This window comes from Rhipicephalus microplus, chromosome 1 (genome assembly GCF_043290135.1).
Source record: "Rhipicephalus microplus isolate Deutch F79 chromosome 1, USDA_Rmic, whole genome shotgun sequence".
NCBI lineage: Eukaryota > Metazoa > Arthropoda > Arachnida > Ixodida > Ixodidae > Rhipicephalus > Rhipicephalus microplus.
The window spans coordinates 16,132,482-16,156,826 of NC_134700.1; positions in this window are offsets into that span (position 1 = coordinate 16,132,482).

The following is a 24,345-nucleotide window of genomic DNA, read 5'->3' on the forward strand; positions in this document are numbered from 1 at the left end:
CTGAATTCGGATAAATCTTGTAGTATTCAAGATATCACTCCAGGCGGCCTAGTATCATCCATTTCATTTATTCCCTAGCAGCTGGCCAGTGCTATTGGGCGGTATGAGGTGAGTTCGAGTGGGGATTTGCCCTGCTTCAAGATAGGTTACAAGCGGCTTACTTTCTAAACATCAAGAATATTGCCATCCTGCCACGAGATGTTGTATAGGCTCAACAGTTCTTTCCTTGCACCTTTCCCAAGGTTGCACAAGGCTCGGTGCGGAATACCATCTGGGCCCGGAGAAGTAGAACGCCTGCAGAGAGATAGTGCCGCCTCGAGGTCCTCCATTGTAAAAAGGAGGTCCATGTGGTAGTCACGGGAACGGGGGACGTCACCTCTCACTGCACAATCTAGACGAGTGGCTTGGTTGGCGATCTGCACACATAAATCTTCTGTGACATCGATGTGTTGTCTCCTTTGAAATAGTGCGGGGGCTTTGAATGGAAAGCGCTGTTCCGTAGGGTGACGCAGACCTTGCACCGTTTTCCAAATGTGTGAGAGTCGCTTGCGAGGGTCTAGTGATTGGCAAAACGTTATCCATCGTTCCGACGCTAATCTATCCATACGACGCCGAATCTTCTTTTGCATCCTCCTGGCTGCCCTAAGATCGTGAATTGATTTTGTACTCCGATACCGACGCTTCGCCCGGCGTCGCAGTGCTCGGAGTCGCTTCAACTCTATATCAAAGTCGTTTCGTGTGGAAGATATCGTCACCCTGCGAGTGGCGTTTTGCATGGTGCTCTTAATTGTTTCTTCTAACCCAGATCGTAGGCCATCGCTGCAAGCATCTTCCACGTCAGATTTGAAGTTGGTCCATTGGACTGCTCGAATGGGCGTCCGTGAACCGTAACTAGACAAGCCTTTGATGTTAAGGTAGATTGGAATGTGATCACTTCCTCGTGTCTCAACATTTGGAAACCACTTGACGTATCTCGTGAGGGAGTTGGAGACAAAGGAAAGGTCGAGACAGCTGCCGTATGTCATCCCTCGAAGAAAAGTGGGGCTGCCGTCGTTCAGGAGAGTAGGGTCATAGTTGTAGGCGATGTTTGCTAACCTGCGTCCTCTTGCAATTGTCCCCGCACTTCCCATGGGTGATTGTGCGCATTGAAATCACCTATGAGAACCCATGGTGCAAGGCACACTCTCAAAACATCCGCTAATCTCCTGGAATCGAGATTATTCGAAGGCGATATATAAACGCCCATGAGAGTAAACTTGAGTTTGTTATTTTTCACAGTGATGCAGACATACTGATTGTCATCGTGAGGTGCAATTGGTTGCACAGCATACGTCAGTTCACAACGAACAAAGACGATGATTTTGCTGCACGCACCGTTCGTTGAAGACATGACAGCTTCGTACCCCGATAGTCTTATTGGTTTCGTTATATTCGGTTCACAAATGACGATGATTGAAAACACGTTGGTGTACACAAACTGACGAAAATCTGAAAGACAGGATTTTAGTCCTTTGGCGTTCCATTGGATGACGGATGCAGCCTGACTTTTTAACGAAATGTTGAGGTGTGAGTAGCCATCTTCCTAGTTGAGAGATTCAAGCACTGGGCTTAGGGCGTTCACTAGACTAAGTGCGCTTCGAGCAGATGGTGTCTTCATGTCGACTAATATTGTTCGGATGGCTTTTATGAGGGAACGCAGCACGGAGATCACTTGACGATCAGCTTTAGCCAAATCTTCTATTGTTAAAGATGGCTCTTGTGTGGCCACAACCTGCAGAGGTTCCATGACAGAAGAGCGCTTCGGGAGCGCGGGCCATTCCTCCAGAGAAGGAGCCTGTTTCTTTCGTAAAAGTGGTAAGCCCTTTCGCGGCGCTACTGGACGGAACCGCTAAAGAGTGGGAAGGAGCGCCTCGGGATTGTGCCTTCTTTGAAGACTTTCGATGATGCCGACGTCGACGCCGACGTCGGACTACTTCGGCTGTCTCCCTGTGTGTCGAGTTGTCTCGGGCCATTTGTCTGAGAACCGCGCACTCCTTTTGGATTCGAGGACAGTCTTTCAACGAGGCAGCATGAGGACCGCTGCAGTTGGCGCACTTCAGAGTAGTCGCCCGACAGGCTTCTTCAGCATGAGGTTTAGCGCAGCGGGGACACAGTAGTAAGTTGAGGCATAGGCCCTTGACGTGTCCTAGCCTGAAGCACTGATGACATTGAAGTGGCTTTTGAATGAATGGTCGAACCAGATGTCGAAAATTTCCAATTTTAACGTGGGACAGTATGCAATATTCCTTGAAAAACACTTTTACGCTGCGGGTATTTCCAAGGCGCCGCACTTGCGTAATGACAGTTCCCTCGTTTTCAGGCTTGATGAGGGTAGACAAGTCAGCATTAGGAATGGCAATGTCGAAGTCATAAATTACACCGGCAATTGATTTATCACCCATCGGGATAAAGCGGCGCATTTTAATGCCACCTAGCTCAGTCATTTGCTGCAGTTTTCCTAGCGCACTCACATCGTGCACGTCTATGGCGACAATCTTCTTCCTTGGGTTTACACGTACGTCCTTAATTTCATGCGGCACCGCACATTCGAGAGCAACGGAAAGGGCTGGCCTGTTCAGAAGCCGTAGGTTGCTTGATAGATCTTCAGGCATGAAGTTGATGACGTGCGGCCAGCGCGCAGGCCTGACTGCACAGTCGCTGTGCTTGCAGGAACTGATGCTGCTGTATTCGCCGTCCTTCTCTTTGCCCTCTTAACCCGGACAGGTATAAAGCTGTCATCGGATGTGTCGTCTTCCGATATAGAATAGAGATCGGTGTCCTCAGTGTCACTGGGAGAGCCAGCTCACTTCCTTGTGGTTGACTGGTGTGAGGACCTGTGACAAGGCAGGCCTCTGGCATGCTCCACGGCCTTCACCGCAAGACGGAAAGGCGAGGCCCCTCAAAAGGCCGATGATTTCAATAAATAAAACAGAGTGCAAAAACAAGCGTTCTTCTAAAGAGACACTTCTTCTTCCTTCCATGGGTGTACAAGATGCGAGATATTGGTATCGGAATGTTCACCAGATAGACTCACGGACGGTCGCATGGACGGACGGACAGACTAGCAGACGGGCAGACAGGTAGAATGACGTGTAAAGCGGCTATGTGCCACAGGGTATGCGAGATGGCGTTGCTCAGGGTGTTCTCTAGATGGACGCCCGGACGGACACATGGGCGGACAGACAGACAGACTAGCAGACGGACGCACAGGCAGACGGACATGTAAGGTGGCTATGTGTCACGGTATGCGTGATGGCGGTACTATGGGTGTTCTCTAGATGAACGCATGGACGGATGCACGGACGGACCGACAGACACTCTAGCAGATGGGCGGACATTTAGACGGACGCGTAAAGCTGCTATGTGCCACAGGGTAAGCGAGATGGGGGTACTTTGAGTTTTCTCTAGATGAACGCACGGAAAAACGCATGTACGGGTAGACAGACAGACTAGAACACAGACGGACGGATAGACGGACGCGTAGAGTGGGTAAGTGCCACAGGGTATGCGAGAAAGAGAGAGAGATAAAGAGGCAAAGAAAGGCAGGGAGGTTAACCAGACGCACATCCAGTTTGCTACCCTGCACTGGGGAAGGGATGAAGGGGAGAAAAGAGGTTGCAGAGAGATGAAAAGGTACACACAATCACGAGCACACTCGGATAGCACCCACACTCTACAGGCGGTCACTCAGGTTTGTTGACTTTAAGTAAAATAGCAGTGCTTTAGTCGCTTTCTGCGCAACTCAGGCAGATGCCGAAGGTCCTAGTATCTTCTGCCCACAAAATGGTCCAGGGTCAAGTTGATTCAAAACCATCCGGAGGTGGCATCGCTGTGTGTCGTAGCAAGCGCAGCTGCACAGGACGTGTTCGATGGTCTCTTCAGCTCCGCAGTAGTCGCATGTAGGAGTGTCTGCCATACCAATGCGAAAAGAGTACACCTTTGTAAATGCAACACCCAACCAAAGGCGGCATAACAGTGTCGCATCGGAGCGGGAAAGTTGTGAGGGTAGCTTTAGCTTGAGCGAAGGATCCAGTTCATAAAATTGACACCTTTGGAAGCTGGTAGACGACCAGAACGTGGGTGTGAGATCTCGAGCCAGCAGGTAAAGTTGTCTTGCTGCATCATTCCTTGATAGAGGAATCGGGACTACACGGGTTCCTTCATGGGCTGAGCGGGCTGCATCATCGGCTAATTGATTTCCGGTAATACCGATATGTCCAGGCAGCCATTGATATATAATATTATGCCATCGTGCTAGAGCTTCATGATGGCAATGTCTTATTTCTTGTACCAATTGTTCATGATTCCTCCTACGCATGGCAGACTGCAAACTCTGAAGCACTGCCTTCGAATCACAGAATATCACCCATTTTTCTGGACGTTCTTGAACGAGATATTGTTTAGCAGCCCTTATAGCAGCAAGCTCTGATGCCGTAGATGTAGTCATATGCGACAACTTAAACTTCATTGTCGTTACTGCAGCCGGAATTACAGCAGCACCTGATGAGCTGCTGGACGAGGCAGACCCATCAGTGTATATCTGCGTTCAGTCGAAGTACAACTCATGTCTAATAGCAGTGTTGCTTGCTTCAACGCTACTCTGGAGTGATTGCTTTTCTTTGGTATGCGAGATGGTGGTACTTTGAGTGTTTTTTAGATGAACGCAAGGACGAACGCATGGACGGACAGACACACTAGCAGACAGACGGACGGATAGACGGACGCGTAGAGTGGGTAGTGCCACAGGCTATGCGAAAAGGTGGTACTTGGAGAGTTCACTAGATAGACGCACGTACGGACGCTTGGACGGACAGACAGATGACATAGCAGACGGATGGACGGATAGACGGACGCGTTGAGTGGGTACGTGCCACAGGGTATGCGAGAAGCTAGATGGTGGTACTTGGAGTGTTCACTAGATAGATGCACGCACGGACACAAGGACTGACCGACAAACAGACTAGCAGACGGACAGTCAGGAAGACGAATCCGTAAACCGGCTATTTTCCACAGGGTATGCGAGATGGCGGTATTCAGAGTATTCACTGGATGTACTCATGGACGGACGCATGAATGGACTGAAATGCAGACCAGCAGATGGACGGAGGGATAGAGGGACGCTTAAAGCGGACTTGTGCCACAGGGTATACGAGATGCGAGATGGCGGTACTCAGAGTGTTCACTAGATAGACGCATGGACGAACGCATGGACGGAGTGACAGACAGGCTAGCAGACAGGTGGACGGACGCGTAAAGTGGCTATATGCCACAGGGTATGCGAGATGGCCGCCATCTCGCATACCCTGTGGCACATAGCCGCTTTACACGTCATTCTACATGTCCGCCCGTCTGCTAGTCTGTCTGTCCGTCCGTTCTTGCGACCGTCCGTGAGTCTATCTGGTGAACACTCCGATACCAATATCTCGCATCTTGTATACGCATGGAAGGAAGAAGAAGTGTCTCTTTAGAAGAACGCTTGTTTTAGCACTCTGTTTTATTTATTGAAATCATCGGCCTTTTGAGGGGCCTCGCCTTTCCTTCTTGCGGTGAAGGCCGTGGAGCATGCCAGAGGCCTGCCTGGTCACAGGTCCTCACACCAGTCAACCACAAGGAAGTGAGCTGGCTCTCCCAGTGACACTGAGGACACCGATCTCTATTCTCTATCGGAAGACGACACATCCGATGACAGCTTTATACCTGTCCGGGTTAAGAGGGCGAAGAGAAGGACGGCGAATACAGCAGCATCAGTTCCTGCAAGCACAGCGACTGTGCAGTCAGGCCTGTGCGCTGGCCGCACGTTATCATCTTCATGCCTGAAGATCCATCAAGCAACCTACGGCTTCTGAACAGGCCAGCCTTTTCCGTTGCTCTCGAATGTGCGGTGCCGCATGAAATTAGGGACGTACGTGTAAACCCAAGGAAGAAGATTGTCGCCATAGACGTGCACGATGTGAGTGCGCTAGGACAACTGCAGCAAATGACTGAGCTAGGTGGCATTAAAATGCGCCCCTTTATCACGATGGATGATAAATCAATTGCCGGTGTAATTTATGACTTCGACATTGCCATTCCTAATGCTGACTTGTCTACCCTCATCAAGCCTGCAAACGAGGGAACTGTCATTACGCAAGTGCGGCGCCTTGGAAATACCCGCTGCGTAAAAGTGTTTTTCAAGGAATATTGCATACCGTCCCACCTTAAAATTGGAAATTTTCGACATCTGGTTCGACCATTCATTCAAAAGCCACTTCAATGTCATCAGTGCTTCAGGCTAGGACACGTCAAGGGCCTATGCCCCAACTTACGACTGTGTCCCCGCTGCGCTAAACCTCATGCTGAAGAAGCCTGTCGGGCGACTACTCTGAAGTGCGCCAACTGCAGCGGTGCTCATGCTGCCTCGTTGAAAGACTGTCCTCGAATCCAAAAGGAGTGGGCGGTTCTCAGACAAATGGCCCGAGACAACTCGACACACAGGGAGGCAGCCGAAGTAGTCCGACGTCGCCGTCGACGTCGGCATCATCGAAAGTCTTCAAAGAAGGCACAATCCCGAGACGCTCCTTCCCACTCTTTAGCGGTTCCATCCAGTAGCGCCGCGAAAGGGCTTACCACTTTTACGAAAGAAACAGGCTCCTTCTCTGGAGGAATGGCCCACACTCCCGACGCGCTCTTCTGCCATGGAACCTCTGCAGGTTGTGGCCACACAAGAGCCATCTTCAACAATAGAAGATTTGTCTAAAGCTGATCGTCAAGTGATCTCCGTGCTGCGTTCCCTCATAGAAGCCATCCGAACGATATTAGTCGACATGAAGACACCATCTCCTCGAAGCGCACTTAGTCTAGTGAACGCCCTAAGACCAGTGCTTGAATCTCTCAACTAGGAAGATGGCTACTCACACTTCAACATTTCGTAAAAAAGTCAGGCTGCATCCGTCATCCAATGGAACGCCAAAGGACTAAAATCCTGTCTTTCAGATTTTTGTCAGTTTGTGTTTACCAACGTGTTTCCAATCATCGTCATTTGTGAACCGAATATAACGAAACCAATAAGACTATCGGGGTACGAAGCTGTCATGTCTTCAACGAACGGTGCGTGCAGCAAAATCATCGTCTTTGTTCGTTGTGAACTGACGTATGCTGTGCAACCAATTGCACCTCACGATGACAATCAGTATGTCTGCATCACTGTGAAAAATAACAAACTCAAGTTTACTCTCATGGGCGTTTATATATCGCCGTCGAATAAACTCGATTCCATGAGATTAGCGGATGTTTTGAGAGTGTGCCTTGCACCATGGGTCTTCATAGGTGATTTCAATGCGCACAATCACGCATGGGGAAGTGCGGGGACAAATGCAAGAGGACGCAGGTTAGCAAACATCGCCTACAACTATGACCTTACTCTTCTGAACGACGGCAGCCCCACTTTTCTTCGAGGGATGACATACGGCAGCTGTCTCGACCTTTCCTTTGTCTCCAACTCCCTCACGAGATACGTCAAGTGGTTTCCAAATGTTGAGACACGAGGAAGTGATCACATTCCAATCTACCTTAACATCAAAGGCTTGTCTAGTTATGGTTCACGGACGCCCATTCGAGCAGTCCAATGGACCAACTTCAAATCTGACGTGGAAGATGCTTGCAGCGATGGCCTACGATCTGGGTTAGAGGAAACAATTAAGAGCACCATGCAAAACGCCACTCGCAGGGTGACGATATCTTCCACACGAAATGACTTTGATATAGAGTTGGAGCGACTACGAGCACTGCGACGCCGGGCGAAGCGTCGGTATCGGCGTACAAAATCAATTCATGATCTTAGGGCAGCCAGGAGGATGCAAAAGAAGATTCGGCGTCGCATGGATAGATTAGCGTCGGAACGATGGATAACGTTTTGCCAATCACTAGACCCTCGCAAGCGACTCTCACACATTTGGAAAACGGTGCAAGTTCTGCGTCACCCTACGGAACAGCGCTTTCCATTCAAAGCGCTCGCACTATTTCAAAGGAGACAACACATCGATGTCGCAGAAGATTTATGTGTGCAGATCGCCAACCAAGCCACTCGTCTAGATTGTGCAGTGAGAGGTGACGTCCCCCGTTCCCGTGACTACCACATGGACCTCCTTTTTACAATGGAGGAGCTCGAGGCGGCACTATCTCTCTGCAGGCGTTCTACTTCTCCGGGCCCAGATGGTATTCCGTACCGAGCCTTGTGCAACCTTGGGAAAGGTGCAAGGAAAGAACTGTTGAGCCTATACAACATCTCGTGGCAGGATGGCAATATTCCTGATGACTAGAAAGTAAGCCGCTTGTAAGCTATCTTGATCAGGGCAAATCCCCACTCGAACTCACCTCATACCGCCCAATAGCACTGGCCAGCTGCGTAGGGAATAAATGAAACGGATGATACTAGGCCGCCTGGAGTGGTATCTTGAATACTACAAGATTTATCCGAATTCAGTGGCTGGTTTCCGACGCTACCGCTCTTCTATTTCTATTGACAATGTCGTTGATTTAGTTTCGTACGTTCAGCACGAAGGATCTCGTAAGCGACTATCTGCAGCTTTGTTTCTCGATATGAAAGGCGCTTATGATAATGTACTACATGAAGCCATTTTGGGTGCTCTTGCGGTGGTTGGCCTTGGTGGTCGAGTCTTTCAGTGGATTTCGAGTTACCTGGCTGCAAGATCATTCTTTGTGTTAACAGAAGATGGCCCAACTACACGACGCTATACTTCCAGGGATGTTCCTCAAGGCGGAGTTCTTAGCCCGATTCTATTCAATCTTGCACTAATTGGCCTTGCTGAATACTTGCCAAGCACCTTTAAAATCTCAATATACGCAGACGACATCTGTGTCTGGACATCGGCAGTCACATGTCCTCTGATACGTTCCCGGCTTCAAAAAGCAGCAACTATGATTGCCAACTACTTGTTCAAACAAGGTCTCAGCATATCACCAGAAAAACGCGAGCTGATGGCCCTCACTCGCAAAGCAATGACCCCTTATGTCATCTCAATCTGCAGGCGACCGATTTCTTACGCCGAAACCCACCGGTTTCTTGGCATAATTATTGATAGGGACCTCTGTTGGAGTCCACATGTGACCTATATGAAGAAGCACCTGACCGCTATTTCCCAACTGTTCAAGTTCCTGGCAGAAAAGACGTGGGGGATGTCAGTAGACGCAATGATGGAGCTCTACAGGGCCCTGTTTTTCGGTTTCCTCAGATATAGCTTGCCCGTGCTTAGCAATACCTGCAAGACCAATATTCGTGTTCTACAGGCAGTCCAAGCCCAAGCGCAGAGAGTGTGCCTCGATCTGCCCAGATGTACGTCAACGGAAGCAACCATTGCAATTGCTGGTGACTATCCGATAGAAACTCACATTGTTGTAAAAGTCCTAAGAACGCCAATCAGACACTTCGCACGTGCTCCCTGCCATCACCTTGCACTGTTGCCTTCAGAGAGGCGCCAAGCATCGTTCGCTAAAATGATTGTGAAATACAACAATAAACTTCCCTCGGGCTTCACTCCTGCATCTAAACCATTCATAACACCTTGGTGTCTTATTCGACCCACAGTGCATCTTAGTGTACCAGGGAGCCGGAGGAAATCTGAGCTTTCGTCGCCCGTGCTGAAACAACTGTCTCTTCTTCTTTTGCACGAGAAATATTCAGACAGCATACATGTATACACCGATGGTTCCACGAACCACCAGTGTTCGTCAGGGGCAGTAGTTATCCCAGCAAGAGGTGTCACCATCAGCTTTAGGACTGACCACTCCACGGCATCTACAGCAGCGGAACTAGCTGCTTTGCGCGCTGCACTTTGTGTGGTCAATCGAGAACCACCGCAACAATGGTTAATTTTCAGCGACTCAAGGGCTGTCCTACAATCTGCGCTCTCAGCACTGCGTCGCGGGCCATACGAACAGCTTGTTTTTGAAATTCGACGCCTTCTCCACACTTCACACGAGAAAGAGCATCATGTGACGCTTCAATGGCTGCCAAGTCACTGCGGCATCATAGGGAACGAACATGCCGATAATGCCGCGAGGGCAGCCCTTGAAGGAACACGAGAAGAAGCCATACCACTTTCGTGGACCGATGCTGCCAGTAATGTTCGACGACTTGCGCGTGAAATCACGTTTTCACTATGGTGCCCACCAAGCATCGATACGAATCGTCAACACCACCTGTCCTCTTTGATGGCTCTCCGCATGCCCACTGGACTCGACCGAAGAGAAGCCACCCTTCTTTATCGCTTAAGGCTAGGAGTGGCATTTACAAAATCTTACTCCTTTGTCATAGGAATGGCCGTCAACGCTATATGCAATGCCTGTCATTGCGAAGAGACGCTACACCACACCCTGTGTGACTGTTCGTTGTATGACATCCAGAGACAGAAACTGGCGCCCGCTTTTGCGCGTCGACAACAGCCAAATGTCTGTGGAGACTATTCTGTCAAGTGCCCGAGAGAAGACATTGCAACAGAAGGCGACAATTGCTCTGTTGAAATTCCTACGCGACACCGACTTGAACAAGCGACTGCAACAGCATTGTCACACACCACGAAAGACAAGACTGGACTATGACTGAGTGTGTGCGCTTGTGCTGCCGAATGTGCTGTTTCTCTCTTCCCTTTCTGCTCTCTTTTTTCTCCCCCATCCCTCTGCCATGCGCAGTGTAGCAAACCAGCTGCCTAAAGGCGGGTTGACCTCCCTGCCTTTGTTTTTCTCTATTTTCCTTCCTTGCTTCCTTCCTTCCTATTTTCCTTCCTTTTATACCCAGTGGCACATACCCGCTTTACGTGTCCGTCTATCCATCCGTCCGTCTGCTAGTTGGTCTGTCTGTCTGTCCATGCGTACGTGCGTGCGTCTATCTAGTGAACACTCCAAGTACCACCATCTCACATCTCGTACACCCTGGGGCACATACCCACTCTACGCGTCCGTCAATCTGTCCGTCCGTCTGCTAGTCTATTTGTCTGTCCATCCATGCGTCCGTGCGTGCGTCTATCTAGTGAACACTAAGTACCACCATCTCGCATAACCCTTGGCACATACCCACTCTACGCGTCCGTCTATCCGCCCGTCCGTCTGCTTCTCTGTCTGTCTGTCCGTCCATGCGTCCATTCGTGTGTCCATCTAGTGAACACTCCAAGTAACACCATCTCACATACCCTGTGGTACATAGCCGCATTAAGCGTCCGTCCACCTGTCCGTCCGTCTGCTAGTCTGTGTGTCCGTTCATGCCTCAGTTCGTGCATTCCACTAGAGAACACTCAAAGTACCGCCATCTCAAATACCCTGTGACACATAGCCGCTTTACGCGTCCGTCCACCTGTCCGTCTGTCTGCTAGTCTGTCTGTTTGTCTATCCATGTGTCCGTCCGTGCGTCCATCAAGAGAACACTCACAGTACCGCCATCTCGCATACCGCGGCACATAGCAACACCACCTAGACTAGTCACAAGGCCCGTTCATACCCCTCTCTCCAGACAGCATACGTCACGCTAGTTGTCTGATGTTATGACCGGCACAGCAAGCAGGTGGCTTGCAAGGGATGCTCATCAGCGTAATGGTCAAACGCTGTCCGCGTCCTGCAGGAACGCGGGAGGCGTCTGTGTGCGCCGCAGGAAATTCACATCAGCGTCGCTGGGACACACAGTCGGCGTCTAGCGCGTGCACGGACGGCTGTAAAAGGAGCGTGTCGGGAGTGCGCTGTGCTCTCTCTTCGTACTTCGCTGGCCCGCTCGTCTCGAGTGCGCTCTGGGTCCTTGTCATGGAAAGGCGCGTCTGTACGCTCTCGTTGCATGTACTTCTCTTGCAAATATGTAAATTAAACGCATTTACTACTTGTGCGTGAGACGCGTCGCAAGAGTCGTCCTTCGCCGGATCCTGGGTGGGAGCCTCAACCCCTCGCCGGACATATCACCGACTGTCCAGTGGATGAGGACGCGTCGTTCAGGTGGTGGTGTTGGTCACCCCGCGCACTTTTTTACCCCGAACGGCGGACAAGCCACGACAGGTTTGCCTTTCATCGCTACCTCTTCGCTGGTTAGAGTGCGTTAGGCTTGGTGCTGCATCGCACTGCTCTGAGTCTTCGTCCGTTCCCACATGTCCTATTTTATTGGTGTTGTATTTGTGAGTATGTGATTACACATCGATCAGTGCGACATGGGACGTTGTTGTGTTCCCGGGTGCCGCGGCAATATGACAGTGGTCCCCAAGTGCATGTTTTCGCATTCTTCAAGGATGAATCTCGGAAGAAGTCTTAGATAAAAGCTATTCCGCGAAAATATTTCACACCAAGCATACACTCCAAGGTGAGAAACTTCTGAAGTTTGTTGTCTTACCGGCTCTATCACATTACTGGCGTTGTGGCTCTGTTACTGTTGAACGGAGCGAGTATCCTGAGTGGTGATGGTAGTTTTGTCGCGCTTCAGGTAGGGCAGTGCGGCAAAATAGAACAGAAATACTCAGGCTCGTGTCAAAGTTCCCATTAGCCCGTTTCGTATGAAAGTAATGAAGTCACTGTTATGCTTGGCGCAGGTCTGTGAACTCCACTTCCTCGAGGCTGTCTTCATCACAAAGCTGTCACATTTCGATGCAGCGTCGGGACGGACATTGACAGTTGACAGCGAGAGGGTGCGTCTAGTGTCAGATGCTATACCATCGGTGTTTCCGAACTGTCCGTCCTACCTGAGCACGAATCGCAATTGTTGAGAATCTCCTGTCTCGAAACGAACTCGAATGGAAGACGAGGCCGTGAGCAAAGCGATTAAAGACTCTATATGCGCAAAAAAAGCGAAGAGGAGAGAAATGGTGTGTCCTCTTTCGAACACTTAGGAGGCAAGCGTTCTGCTGTATGCAGTAATGATTTCTGAACCATCAAGGCTAACGATAGTTGTGTGATATTTCTCCGCATCCAAGATAATCCTTCACCGCACGTGAGGTTTTCCGTCACTGTGCGCGCTGATCTCTCACTTGCAGTCTCAGCAAGTATGGTCAAGCTGGTTTCATTACCTTGCGGAGGCGCAGTTCCAGACGCAGTTCGCGACATCCGGACGTTGTCCTCACTGCTCCAGCAGCTGGAAAACCACATGACTGAGACTGATCTCCCCATGCCTATAACTTTGGCAGATCAGCGTCGACGTTGACTTTACCCCATCCTTCAACCCTGCGCCGCGTTTGTTCCAAGTATGGAGGCGATCCACTGAAGGAGCAAAACGAAGCGAACTTCCTCTCCTACATTCGAGAAAGAGTGAAGTGCATGAGGCCGCAGGAAAAGCCAGTGACGCTAATGGTTGATGAAATTCATATCAAGCCATATTTCGATTGTAAAGGGGGCAGCATAGTTGGATCTGCATCCAATTCTCAATAGGCAGCCACAACCGCTCATGTTTTCATGCTTCAGTCGCTCTTGTCATCAAACAAAGATGTGCTTCACATTCTTCCTGTTGCTAAAATGACCGCCGAAATTCTACATGAGTTCTGCAAGAAAGTAATTTTAGAAGTGGAATCTTTGGGCCTCAGGGTCATTGCTGTATTTACCGACAACAATTCCCTCAACCGGAGAAGGATGTCATTTTTCTCAGAGAAACAGGAAGTAAGCATTGTATATCCTCATCCAGCCGACAACAATCGGCCTCTGTTTTATGTCGTAGACCCTGTGCACATACTGAAATGCATCAGGAACAACTGGATGAATAAAAAAACGAAGGAATATGCTTTTACTTTCCTGAAGTGAGCCTGTCAGGAATATTGCCAAACGGCCATCCAGAATGAAAGCAGCATCATTTCAAGCCGTACGGCAGCTGTATGCACTAGAGCAGACATCGCTTGTCAAGCTTGGCTACAAGCTATATTCCTAAGCAATCAATCCAACACCTATGGAGAGACAAAATGTGAAGTTGGTGTTATTTGTCATTATTCCGTTTGTATCAAACGCACTTGAGACGCGTGGCGATGCCCTTGAAACCACATGTGCCAGTTCAACTCTCTTCATAAACATCATATGGACGTGGTGGAAAATCGTCAACGTGAAGACCCCTTCGAAAGGTCGCCCACTGAGTGAAACCCTTCAAAATCTAGTGAATTCTACGGTCGATCAACAGCTGGTTCTCCTTAGTGGCATGGTAGACTGGCTGGATGCTTGGAGCAGCGTAAACTTGAGCCGTGGCTGCTTGACAATGGAAACACATTCTGCGTTGAGACTCACTTGCTACTCCCTTGTTGAGCTGTCGCGGTACTGTTTAGAATAATTGAAGTTCAAGTATGTCTTGCTATGAAAATTTCAAACTGACACTCTTGAATATCGCTTTGGTCACTACCGTCAGCTTGCTGGTGCACAATATCATGTTTCCGTGAGGCAGCTTCTGGAGTCTGAAAAGGAAATTCGTCTGCAAAAGCTGCTGATGCTTCTACAGCCAGACATCAGCAGCGAAAGTGACACAGAAGTATCGCAACATAACTTCTCTGTTCACATCTCAAATGATGAAATTTCCAACCCAAAGCATGACATAGAGGTCGTTGCCTATATCGCTGGATATCGTGCTCGTTCAGCTTTGAAGAAACTGTCATGCGCATTTTGCAGCAGCGTGCTCGTCCTGGGGAGCAGGAACATAGATGTGGAAGGTAACACAATGATTGACAACTTGTCAAGAGGAAGCTTAAAGTTTCCGCAGCCATGTTTTGTGCACATGGTGCTGGTGACAACGCTTGTTGTCGAAAAGCTCACCAAGGGAGAAAATGCAAAGGCGTTCCTCGCGTCGAACAACCAACGTGGCATTGTAAGCTCCATTACCACATCACTGCTAGGAGATGTTGAGCTAGAGACTTGTGAAAATGGCCATACCTCTGAGACTTTCGTGCGGCATGTAGTGCGTGTTGCAACAAATGTCGCTCTGAACAACGTTTAGGAGTGAAGCTCCTTAAGGCGTGGGCTGTGCGTTCCCTGTATGTAGCCACCTCTCGTTCAGTTCTAAGTATTACGCTAGCCACCGCCCGATCTAAAGGGTACAGCCATATTCATCCGTCCATCATCCATCCGTCCGTCCATCCATCCATCCATCCATCCGTCCGTCCGTCCATCCATCCGTCCATCCGTCCACCCGTCCGTCCGTCCGTCCGTCCAAAAGATGCAAGATGTTATAAACTAGACGGCGGTACGTGTAGTTGATTATGAAAGATGCGAGGTGTTATAAAATAGGAATGATGCCACATATGGCGCGTGTCATTGTTCGATATAGTGCGGCGACGTACGCTAGGGGGAGCGTTGCAATAAAATGGAGTGGGCAAAATGTACGGAGGATTCATGGTTTACCAGGTTTACCTCCGGAGCTTCGCCCACTCATCATCATTCTCTTCGTGGATATGGCGGCATTTTCTTTTAGACTTCGAAATGGCACCATCTAAAGCACCGCACAAAAAAGACAGCTGACAGAAAAATCAAAACCTTGAATAAGAAATGAGGTAGGATGGTTTTAGCCTTTCGTCCTAATAAAACCACTTCTACAAATGCATTTCTGACTATTACAGATTGATCACTAAAGTGTAAAGGCAGGCGTAAACAAATTCAGACCAAGCATGAACAAAAAAAGAACAAGAAAAGAAACACCAGCTTTCAATAAGTGCCCACAGCAGATTTACCGAGAACGAGTGGCGACGACGGCCGGGGTGCAGGTGGGCAACTAGCGTGACGTCACGCTCTCCCTTGAGGGGCCTTGTCTATAGTCTAGGTGGTGTTGCACATAGCCGCTTTACGCGTCCGTCAACCTGTCGGTCTGTCTGCTAGTCTGTCTGTCAGTCCGTCCTTGCGTCCGTCCGTGCGTCAATCCAGTGAACACTCTGAGTACCGCCATCTCACATCTCGTATACCCTGTGGAACAAGTCCGCTTTAAGCGTCCGTCTATCCGTCCGTTCTTATGCTAGGCTGTCGGACCATCCTTCCATGCGTCTGTCCGTGAGTCCGTCCAGTGAACACTCAAAGTACTGCCATCTTGCATACCCTGTGGGACCTGGTATGCCGGTACCCTGTGTACCGTCTACCTGTCCGTCCATCTGCTAGCCTGTCTGTCCGTGCGTCCATGAGTTCATCCGTGCGTCCATTTAGTGAACACTCTAAGTACCACCATATCGCATCTCGTATACTCTGTCACACATACCCGCTTTACGCGTCCATCTATCCATCCGTCCATCTGCTAGTCTGCATGTCCGTCCGTCCATGCGCCCGTCCGTGAGTCCGCTATGAGTCACCATCTCGCATACCTCGTGGCACATCGCCGTTTAACGCGTCCGTCTACCTGTCCATCCGTCTGCTATTCCGTCTATCTGTCCGTCCATGTGTCTATCCGTGCGTCCTTCTAGCGAGCAGTCCAAGTACCACCATCTCGCATACCCCGTGGCACATAGCCGCTTAACGCGTCCGTCTACCTGTCTGTCCGTCTGCTAGTCTGTCTATCTGTCCATCCATGTGTCTATCCGTGCGTCCTTCTAGCGAACAGTCCAAGTACCCCCATATCGCATACACCGTGGCACATAGCCGCTTAACGCGTCCGTCTACCTGTCCATCCGTCTGCTATTCTGTCTATCTGCCGTCCATGTGTCTATCCGTGCGTCCTTCTAGCGAACAGTCCAAGTACCATCATCTCGCATACCCCGTGGCACATAGCCGGTAACGCGTCCGTCTACCAGTTTGTCCCTCTGCTAGTCTGTCTGTTCGTGCGTCATGCGTCCGTCCATGCGTCCATCTAGTGAACACTCTGAGTACCGCCATCTCGCATCTCGCAAAACCTGTGACACATAGCCGCTTTACGCGTCCGTAAACCTATCCGTCTGTTTTCCAGACTGTCTGTTGGTCCGTCCATGCGTCCGTCCGTGCGTTCATCTAGAAAACACTCATAGTACCTCCATCTCGCTTACCGTGGCATATAGCCGCTTTACGTGTCCGTCTACCTGTCCTTCCGTCTTCTAGCCTGTCTGTCAATGCGTCCGACCGTGCGACCATCTAGTGAACACTCTGATTATCACCACCTCGCATACCCTGTGGCACATATCCGCTTTAAACGTCCGTCTACCTGTCCGTCTGTCAGCTTGTCTGTCTGTGTGTCCATGCGTCCGTCCATGAGTGTATCTAGTCAAAATTCCAAGTACCACCATCTCGCATACCCTTTTTAAGACGATGGCGTTCCAGACACTGCGATCAGACTCAACTCCGTCTTTAAGGTATGAGGCAAAAATACTTGCTTATTTAACTGCGTTCGTAAGCGCTCTGCTGTCACTTGAGGGTCCCCGCGTCCCTCGCTCGCGCTCTTTTTCTTTCTCGTTTCCTTTTCCCAGCCCAGAACATGAAAAATAATCAACATTCCCGGCCGCGCGAAGTCAAACACGTAGTTTAAAAGGGTACAGTCTTTGTATCGGCCTGATCGCAAGGTTACCGCCTTGCAACTTGATCTTGCAAGAACGAATGAGACCGTCTGCACTGCGGTACACTTCCGTGACCCTTGCAAGGCAAGCTTCCATAGCTGGCGTGGCGTGTTGTCCGCATGCACGAGAACGATGTCCCTTGCTTCAATGCTGTATTTGATTTCGTGTCGGCAAAGTGTGCAAATCGTAATTGCAACAGGTATTCTCTTTTCCAACGCTTCCAAAAACTTTCAATTAGCAGCTTCCTGTAGTTGTGTCTGCGTATGGCGTCTGATCATTTGGAATTACTGTTGACTTCGTCAGTGGTCGCATATGGTATGGAAGTCAATCTTCGTCCAAGGAGAAGTTCGGCTGGCGTCAAAGTGCAAGGTTCTCCTGCATCTGTCTCGATGAAAGTCAGAGGCCTCGAGTTTACGACTGCTTGGACCTCCGCCAGCACTGTCGATATTTCTTCATAGTTCAGACGAGCTTTGCGGATCATTTTTCGCAGCAGAAGCTTCACTTATCGTACAAGACGCTCCCACCATCCACCCCACCAAGGAGCATTTGGTGCTATAAACTTCCACGAAATGCCGTTGGTGCTGAGGTGACCAGTGACGTCCTCTTCAGATAACATTCGGTTTAGCCGTTTTTTTTATGTCTGCCGATGTCTTGTGAAAGCTTCGTGCGTTGTCAGAATAGATCACCTTAGGTAATCCTCTCCGAGCTGAAATCGTCGTAGGCACAGCAGGAAAGCTTCGGATGTCATTTCCGAGACAAGCTCTAGATGCACGGCTCTAGATACGGCGCTCGTAAAAAGTGCAACGTAGCACTTCGTGTCACCTTTCTCCGTGCGTGCATACAGAGGGCCCGCGAAGTCGACTCCTACAACTTCGAACGGCTTCGTCGGTGTCACTCGATGACTTGTTAACGGAGCAGTCTCAGCAGTTCTTGGGCCCGCACTGAAACGCTTGCATATATTGCAGCCATGCAGCACTCTTTTTACAAAAGAGCGAGCTCGACAAATCCAGTAGCGTTCCTGAAGCTGCGTAAGTGTATCTCTAACTCCTCCATGTAAGACTTGAAGATGGGCTCTGTTTGCCAAAAGTGTCGAAAAGTGGTGGCTTGACGGCATTATGATTGGGTGCTTGACATCTTGTGTGGAATGCATGAGAAATAAACGGCCTCCAAATCGAAGAATTCTGTCTTTGTCTATGTAAGGGCGTAGTTCAGCAATTCGAGATGTAGACTCGACTGGTTGGCCGTTGGTCAAAGAGGTGAGTTCTTCAAGAAAGCTTTGCTCTTGTGTACATCTTATCCAATACTGTTCAGCGTTCAGGATTTCTGTTGCCACGAGATGTCCTGTATGATTACTTCTTTTTCTGCATCGGTCAGTAAATCTGACAATCCAAGCAGTGACTCTGAGTAGCTGTTGAAGCCTGCTGTACCGTTGAATATCAATTATCAGAACTGAGAAGCGTGTCATTAGTGCGACGTGGACTGTTGTAACTTAACCTTAGGTGGCTTCCGCTATGTCTAGTTCACAGAACTGTAGGCGCCATTCAGACATCGGTTTAGTTAGCCACTCGGGACCATGCCACCATTTTGAGCTGCACAGCAGTCTTTCAAGCGTCCCGCCACGTGTGAGTAGGTCAGCCGGGTTGTCTGTTCCAGGACAGTATCTTCACTTTGATGGATCTGTAGTGCACCTAATTTCATTGACTCTGTTGGCTGTGAACTGTTTCCACTTTTTGAAGTCACCTTTTATTCATGACAACACAATGGCGGAATCTGTCCACATCGTGTAGTCAACTTGAACATTCCTCAAAGCCCTTTTCACGTATGCCAACATTCTTGAGCCGATTAAGGCAGCCAGCAGCTCCAATCGCGGCAGCGTTGTCTCCTTAATGGGTGCTACACGGGACTTCGCAATCAACAGTATCGGCTCCTCAGGACTTGATACGACGTATATCGCTGTTCCGTATGCCACTGGACTGGCATCGCAGAAAACATGTACTTGAAGCACATTGGTCTTCCTTGCTCCGCCGCCCAGATAGCGAGGAACGACGACGTCTTGCAGTTGCGGCAGCTGGATGACCCAATCATTCCATTCTTTTTGCAGGTCATTGGGTAGTACTTCATCCCAGCCAATTCCTCGTATCCACAGTCTCTGAAACAATATTCGTATGGCAATTGTATATGGTCCTACAAATCGCAACGGGTCAAATATTCTTGATGCTGACTGCAAGACAAATCGTTTCGTACCCGTCTGTGCTGCCAAAAACCGGAGTAGATTTTCAACCGAAAAGTTGAATTCATCGTTTGCAGGATTCCAAACCAAACCCAGGACCTTGACTGACGTTTCGTGAAGAACGACCATCTCATTACTAGTAGATTACTTTATTTTGAAGCGTGCGTATGAAATTTGCTGAATTTGTTGTCCTTTTTCGCAATGTCATGCCGGCCGATTTCATTATTGTGCGCGCTTCTCGGCACAGTTTAGTGGCTTCCTCTTCTGTGTCGGCACCAGTGACTAAGTCATCCACGTAAAACGTCTCGACAAGAGTTTGCGCTGTTTGTGCCATGACAGCTGGTGCTCTTTTCACGTGGTAGAGAATAGTAGCTGTGAGCAAAAATGGGCTACATGTAGCTCCAAAAGGCACTCGCGTCATCCTCCACTCTCGCAGCTTGCCCTTGCATAAATCTCCTTCTGCAAACCAGAGAAAGCGGAAAGCGTCTCTGTCGTCTTTCCGAATCGCAATTTGAAGGAATGCTTTTTCTATGTCCGCGATAACTGCCACCGGGAGCGTTCTGAAGCTAGCAGAATTTGCACGAGGCCTTGGTAAAAGTTGTCACCCTCTTGAAGGCAGTCATTAAGGGCCTTGCATCCTTTGGCATGTGACGAAGCGTCCAACACCACTCTCATTTTCGTCGTGAGTGCTTGTTCACGCATGACTTCCTTGTGCGGCATGTAATATAATTTCGTGACCTCTGCAGGTACGTCACTGACTACTTCGTCGTGTCCTGCCCTCAAGTACTCCCTTACGGTACGGTCATGCGTTTCGAGCAGTCCTTTTCTGGAGGTGAGACGGTTGACAAGCTTGTCCAGTCGAGTAACGGCTACTTGCCTGTTGCTTGCAAGCTCGAAATTATCCTTCCAAGGCAGGGTCACTTAATATCTTCCGTTTATAAAGCTGATCGTTTGCTCAAAATGCCTCATGGTGTTGCTCATTTCATGTGGCTTGTTTATCGTGTCCGTAATTCCTATGTTTTCAAGTTCCCAAAAGGAGCGCGAAATCTCGTCGGAATCGGTAGCTTGGGCTTTTAGCACGCACACCGTCATTTGTGAAGTAGTTGGGCGGGACACCAAGTGTGATGTGCTTCCCTGGAAGGTCCATCTAAGCTTGGAGTTCAGTGCGATCAATTATTCGTTGCCTTCGCACCGTGAAACTTCACCGGTCAACACTTTCCACATCTGATCAGACCCGATAAGTACGCTGATGCCACTCTTAGTTATGATAGATGGATGTTGGAGCTCATCGGCAACATCGTTTCCCAGCTTCTTGAAAGACGCAACGAAGGCTACGTCCATTGCAGTCTCTGCGATGTCTTGGCAGATGCTTGGGATCTCTATTGCAGTTAGGACTATTTCCGCGTCGGAAAACTCGCTTCGCAGTCGTAGTTCTACTATGCGATGCCTCTTAGCCTCTTGGTCCGATGTATTTGCGAAAGTATTGAAGGCTATTCGAGTTGCTTTCACGCTTTTCAGCTTGAGGTGCTAGAACAGATCTTCAGTTACGAAAGTTCTCTGACTGCCATCATCGAACACGCCTCGTATGTAGCGGCAGGTGTCATCATTCATGGCGCATGCTCTGAAAGTCTGAAGAAAAACGGAAGTGGCAGAGTCTTCCTTGACGGGTTTTCTTCCAAGTGATGCACAGACTGTCATAGTTTTTTCGTAGTTCTTGTTAGCATAGTCTATCTTTAGCGAACACCTATCGGGATCGCGCATGCTTGTAGCGCGTTGAGCTTGGCATCTGGAGCAGGAAATCCTCTTTTTGCAGTCCCGTGCCCGATGTTCTTTGGTGGTGCAGCGGGCACACTTTTTCTCCTTGGAAAGCAGTTCCTTCTTCTGCGTCAGTGACAAGTCAGCTGTGCAGGCTTCCGATCCGTGATGGCTGGACGAGCAGAATACGCAGTTGTCCTTTTTTTTTCGTACCGAGTTATTGTGAAGCACAGATGACGTCGGTTACCTACGCCGAGAGTACGTCGACTGACTGGCCACGGGGAGTGTTCCATGTTCTCGTCCCTTGGCATCCTTAAAATTACTCTTCTCCAGCCTTTCCAGCTTGTTACACAGGAAGTTGAGCACACGGTTCAGTCCCACGGGTGTAGCTTCAGCTCTCGCGTCATATGCCAACTGGACGGCACATGATCGATGATACTGCACGACTATATCCCGTGGAAGAGCCCGCAGTAGGATGTCGCAGAGCATTGACGAAAATGACGACTTGTGCACACCCAAAGTCGCTAAGCCTCGGATATTCACGAGAACTTGGTCCTACAAGCTGCGTAGCGCTTTGGTGTCAGTCGATGAACGGACAGCGCTTAACATCCGTAGCTTGGCAAAATATTCTTGCTCCAGGCGCGTCTTGTCCCCAAATCGCTTCTGTAGCATTTTGATGGCGTCACTGTAGCAACTTTCTGTCGTCGGAAGGCCCGCAATTACTGATGCAGCGTCTCCTTTAAGATACAGTCGCAGGTAATGAAACTTCTCTGTGGCAGTGATGCGATCGTTACTATTAACAATTTGGTGAAATTGTAACCGAAATTCGGTCCACTTGAATACGTCTCCAAAAAAAGGAGCTATTGTCAGTTTAGGCAATTTAACTCCAGTTCCGTCTGATGGTGCTACGACTGTCTGGGCAACTGCTTCTTGAGTTCCGGTCGATGTCCTTAGCATGCGATCTTTCGTGCTGAGAATCTCAGCGAGAATGCGCGTAGCAACGTCCTCGTATTGTAAGACAGCGTTATACTCGACCTCGAACTCCTCGTCAGGTATATGCGGCTCAATCTCGTTGTTCAGGTTTTTTAGCTCTTCGTTATTAGCCTTCAGCCTCTCATATATGGAGTTGAGCTGGTCATACGAGGCAGAGTCGTTAGCGAGGAGCTCACTTGCCTCGTTTTTAATCCTCGTGTTCTGTGCTCACCGCGACGTCCGCTTCGACTTCAGTCGCACCATGCCGCTGCAGTTGACTGGTAGCTGTCCGTAGGGTCCTGGTTTTCAATCCCGGTTCTTCGGCACCATTTTAAGATGATGGCGTTCCAGACACTGCGATCAGGCTCAACTCCGTCTTTAAGGTATAAGGCAAAAATACTTGTTTGACTGCGTTCGGAAGCACTCTGCAGTCACTTGAGCGTCCCCGCGTCCCTCGCTCGCGCTCTTCTTCTTTCTCGTTTCCTTGTCCCAGCCCAGAACGTGAAAAATAATCAACACCCTGTGGCGCATAGCCGCTATACGCGTCCGTCTATCCGTCCATCCGTCTGCAAGCTTGTCTGTCCGTGCGTCCAAGCGTCCGTCCGTGAGTCCATCTAATGAACACTCCAAGTACTACCATCTCGCATCTCGCATACCCAGGGGCACATACCCGCTTTACAAGTCCGTCTATCCGTCCATCCGTCTCCTAGTCGGTCTGCCTGTCCATCCATGCGTCCGTGAGTGCGTCTATCTAGTGAATACTCCGAGTAGCACCATCTCGCATCTCGTATCCCCTGTGGCACGTACCCACTCTACGCGTCCGTCTATCCGCCCATCCGTCTGCTAGTCTGTCTGTCTGTCCGTCCATGAATCCGTGCGCGTGTCTATCTAGTGAACACACCAAGTACCACCATCTCACATACCCTGTGGCACATACCCACTCTACGCGTCCGTCTATCCGTCCGTCCATCTACTAGTCTGTCTGCCTGTCCATTTATGCGTCCGTGCATGCGTCTATCTATTGAACACTCCAAGTACCACCATCTCGCATACCCTGTGGCACATACCCACTCTAAGCGTCCTTCTATTCATCCGTCCGTCTGCAAGTCTGTCTCTCTGTCCATACATACGTCCTTCCGTGCGTCCATCTAGAAAACACTCAAAGTACCACCATCTCGCATACCCAGTATACCCTGTGGTACATAGCCGCTTTACGCGTCCGTCCACCTGTCCGTCCGTCTGCTAGTCTTTGTGTGTCCATGCCTCCGTCCGTGCATCCAAATAGAGAACACTCAAAGTACCGCAATCTCAAATACCCTGTGACACATAGCCGCTTTACACGTCCGTCTACCTGTCCGTCTGTTTGCTTTTCTGTCTGTCTGTCTGTCCGTCCATGCGTCTGTCCGTGCGTGCACCTTGAGAACACTCAAAGTACCACCATATCGCATCTCGCATACCCTGTCGCAAACACCCGCGTAACGTGACCGTCTATCCGTCCATCCATATGCTAGTCTGCATGTCCGTCCTTTCATGCGTCCGTCCGTGAGTCCATCTAGAGAACACTCAATGTACCGCCATCTCGCTAACCATGTGGCACATTGCCGCTTTAAGCGTCCGTAGGCCTGTCCGTACGTCTGCTAGTCTGTCTGTCCGTCCATGCATCCCTCCGTGCATCCAACTAGAGAACACTCAAAGAACTGCCTTCTCAAATACAATGTGACACATAGCCGCTTTACGCGTCCGTCTACGTGTCCGTCCGCCTGATTGTCTGTCCGTCTGTCCGCCCATGCGTCCGTCCGTGCGTTCATCTAGTGAACACTCAAAGTACCGTCATCTCGCATACTCTGTGGCACATAGCCGCTTTATGCGTCCGTCTACCAGTCCATTCATCTGCTTATCTGTCTGTCTGTCCATCCATAC